Consider the following 4,346-nt stretch of genomic DNA (forward strand, 5'->3'; position numbering starts at 1 on the left):
TCAATCAGCATCTTCTCCACCCGGTGACAAACCGCTTGAGGCTTAGGAGCCGCCTCACCAGCATTGGCCTTGTTGCGAATATTCCACCATTCCCACATAAAGGTCACGGCCTTCATTTGTGTGTCTTCATCACACCTCCACAGCTCCTGAAGCATGAAGTGGGCTGAATTGCAGAGCATGAGCTTTTCCCGGGTCTCTCCCAAAGCCAAAATGTTCCAGCATTCTTTAGCTTTCTTGCACTTCAGGAAGGTGTGCCCTCCATCTTCATTTAACCTATGGCAAATAGGGCATCTAGTGTCCAAGTCCATGCCTAGCTTTTTTATTTTCATGCGGTTAGCCAGACTATTGTGGGCAAGGCGCCACACAAACATCTTTATTTTGCTGGTGGCCTTCAGGGACCAGACATGCTTCCAATCAAATTTGACAGTGCTGTTAGCAGAATTTTCCTTAGATCTTGCAGCATCTCTTCCTAGCCTTCTATCGCGCAGCATAACACCAATCTTATAAGCAGACTTGACAGAGAAGATGCCACGCTGATCAAAGTGCCAAGCAAAATTATCCTCCATCCCTTCGCAGATGCTAATGGAGAGAATGGCCTTTGCGTCTTCCTCCTGAAAGAGATCACGGACCAACGCCTCGTCCCAGCCCCCGGTGTTTGGATTGAGCAAATCTGCTACAAGAGTGATTGGGGAGCGCCCAGGGAGAGATCTAGGCCTCCTTGTATCGCCCTCGGGGATCCAAGGATCTTCCCACACCTTGATGTTAGTCCCATCCCCCACTCTCCAGATAATCCCTTCCTTCAATAAGTCCACTCCTTTTAGGATGCTGCGCCAAGTGTATGATATGCCAGGGGCGGGAACAACGTCCAGAAGCTTTCCGTCAGGGAAATATTTAGCCCGCAACACCCTCCCACAGAGAGACTCGGGGTCTTGTAGTAGTCGCCAACCTTGTCTAGCCAACATGGCCAGGTTAAAGATGTGGAGACCCCGAAGGCCAAGGCCACCCTCAGTTTTCGGCTTTGTAAGACACTGCCAGCTCAGCCAGTGGTGCCGCTCCTCATCTTGATTATTCCACCAATAGCGACAGACCATTGAGCTAATTTCATCGCAGAAAGATTTCGTGATGTCAAAGCAGGACATGGCATAGACGGGGATCGCCTGGGCCACGACTTTAACCAAGATCTCCTTCCCTGCTCTAGATATGAATTTCTCCTTCCACCCTTGGATCAACTTCCAGATTCTCTCTTTAAGATACTCAAAGGCCTTGGTTTTTGATCTACCCAAGAAAATTGGCAGACCAAGGTACCTTTCATTGAAAGCTTTGTCTCGAATTTGTAAAATCCTCTACAAATTCCTTTTTGCTCGCTGAGAAGTTCCCTTGCTGAACATAACAGCGGACTTTTCCTTGTTTATCATTTGGCCAGACGCATCCTCGTAGAGAGCAAGGATTGGCTCATTCGCCTTCATAAAGATCAAGGAGTCATCGGTGAAGAAGAGGTGGTTTATCTTGGGAGCCGTAGGGCAAACTTGAACTCCGTGCAGGGATCCATCCTCCTCGGCCCGATGGAAGAGAGCCAAGAGCCCCTCAGCACACAAGATGAAAAGGTAAGGTGATAGAGGACACCCTTGCCTCAGGCCACATTGAGGCACCACCACCTCAGTCAGATTCTTGTTCACCTTTACCCTGTATGTGACCGTGGTCACACAACACATCACCAGTTGCACCCAGCTATTAGAGAAGCCCAGCTTCAGCATTATCTTCTCCAAGAAAGACCATTCAACACGGTCAAAAGCCTTACTCATATCCAGCTTGACTGCTGCAAGCCCGTCTCTACCTCCCTTTCTCTGGCGCATGAAATGGGTGGTCTCATAAGCAATCAGAATATTGTCGGTAATCAGCCGTCCAGAGACAAAGGCACTCTGGCTAGGAGAAATGACCACATCAAGCACCTCCTTCATCCGACAAGAAATCACCTTTGTGACAATCTTAAACACCACGTTGCAAAGGCTGATCGGCCGCAACTCCTTAAGGTGGGTTGGATTCTTGACTTTGGGGATCAAGACAATGACCGTTTCATTCCAGCCCGCTGGAATTTGGCCACCGTTCAGAACCTCGAGAACTTCGCCCTGCACAACGTCCCCTACTAGATCCCAGAAGCGCTTATAAAAGACCGCTGGTATGCCATCTGGACCCGGGGCCTTCAAATCACCCATGGAATTAAGAGCCAATTTTATTTCTTCAATGGTGAAAGGTCTCTTAAGGAAGACATTCATCTCAGCAGTAACAATGGGGGAGACCTTGTCAAGGAGCTCATCCGCTCTAGTTCCTGCACGAGAAGAGAAAAGCTGCTTGTAGTAGTTAGTGATAAAGGTTCTCAGCTCCTCCTCCCCCTCCGCCACACCGCCCTCGTCATTCTTGAGAGATTTGATCAAGTTCACCCTGCGCCTCTCCGAGGCGCAAGCGTGGAAGAAGCTAGTGTTTCGATCTCCATCATGCAGCCAATGAGCCTTCGCTCGCTGCTTCCAATAAGTATTTTTTTGGTCTTGCAGTCTCTCAAGCTTGTACCTTAGCATCTGCTCAAGAGAGACTTGCTCCTGGGAGATGGCTCTTTTCCTGCAGCAATTGAGCTCCTTCTTGACCTTCTTGATATGGTTCTTTAGATCACCCAAGACCTCTTTGCTCCATGTGTGTAGTTCCATCCCCACTCTTTTGATTGTGGCAGCTAACCCTCTATCGCCAGTCAGCATTGCCAACTGCCAGGCATTGCGCACCACCTCGTCGCATTGCTCCTCCTCAAGCCACCTTGCCTCGAATTTTGGTTGTTCAAACACGCACCCAGTGCTATTGCCCCGGTATTCCGATTCCAAAACCACAATCACGGGTCTATGATCGGAGTGCCTTGGATCCCCATTGATTGCCTTGTAGGCCGGAAAATGGGAGCGCCATCCCAAGTTTGCGACAGCCCGATCAAGCCTCTCCTTAATGTAAGTGTCCGCCCGGTGACTGTGATTGCGCCAAGTGTAAGGATCCCCCACGAAGCCCAAATCCTCGAGCTCACAGAACTCCAGAGCACTCCGAAATTTATCCATGCAGGCATGGGATCTATCCGGACCCCCTGCTTCTCACTTGCGAAGAGGATCTCATTGAAGTCACCAAAACACATCCAAGGCAGAGAGGAACGTCCATGAAGGATGCGCAAGAGTTTCCAAGTCTTCTCTTTCTCCCAATGCTTCGGCTCACCATAAATACCAGTAAGCCTCCAGACGAACCCATCCTCCCCAGTGACGTCGGCGTCGATGTGGTAGCGCGACATCCCAGGGTTCACTCTTACATTTACATCCTTCTTCCAGAGAGGGGCCAAGCCACCACTTTGCCCCTCACAGTCCTTTACCTCCATGTTGGGCATTCCCAACAACACCTTAATTCGCTTCATCCTCTCCCTGTCCAGCTTTGTTTCTGAAAGAAAGAGGATGTCAGGGTCTTCAGCCTTCTGTAGCTCCAGAAGGCCCTCGACTGCCGGCTAGTTCCCAAGCCCCCGACAGTTGAAAGTGACGACCTTCATTGCTTACTGCAGGGATGAATAGGCAGTCCCGCGTCTGTGCTTGTTGCAACTTGATCTCTACCCACCCCCTTTTGATTCCCCTGGATTTGGAAACAAAACTGGTCATTCTTGTGTTTCTTTGTCAGTTCTTCGTCCTCGTCCAAGCCAGTGAGCGGGAGACTGGGACCTCCCACTAAGCCCTTGCCCACAACGACCAGAGAGAGGTCTGAACCTTGCAGGGGGGCGGCAGAAAGCTTCCCCTTAGCAGCCCCACCTCCTTTACTCCCAGCCCTAGATTCTGGTTTTCTCTTGCGTACAGATTTTTCCGGCATCTCCGGGTCCGTAGAGAATAATTTCTTTGCAATCTCGGAAACTTTGTTTCTTCCTGGGACATGCTTGTTTTTTGCAAGTGGTGAAGTCGCCTCTTGCTCAACAGGCTTCACAGTCTCATTCACCCCTGTCTCACGAGAAGTTCTGCTCGTGGCAGACTCAGGGACGGAGCCACGGCTTCCCCCCCCCCTCTGTCTTTGTTATCACTGCTCCAGGATGCCGAAACAGCACCCTGCCCAAAGGATTGCAGCCGCTTTCTTCTCTCCTCTAGGGCTCTCAATCCTCTATCAAAGGGGAGCTTGCCAAACTGGTCTCGGTCTGCTGGGGACTGACATTCTAGATCACCATGCCCAATGAGGCCACAACTGAAGCAATAGAAGGGGAGTTTTTCATACTGTAGGTCATATTTCACATCCTCGCTGCCCTTCCTGATTGTCACCCACCGGCGCAAGGGCCCTTCAAGAGGGGTAGACAC

The sequence above is a fragment of the Triticum aestivum genome, chromosome 1B, assembly GCF_018294505.1.
Source record: "Triticum aestivum cultivar Chinese Spring chromosome 1B, IWGSC CS RefSeq v2.1, whole genome shotgun sequence".
Lineage (NCBI taxonomy): Eukaryota > Viridiplantae > Streptophyta > Magnoliopsida > Poales > Poaceae > Triticum > Triticum aestivum.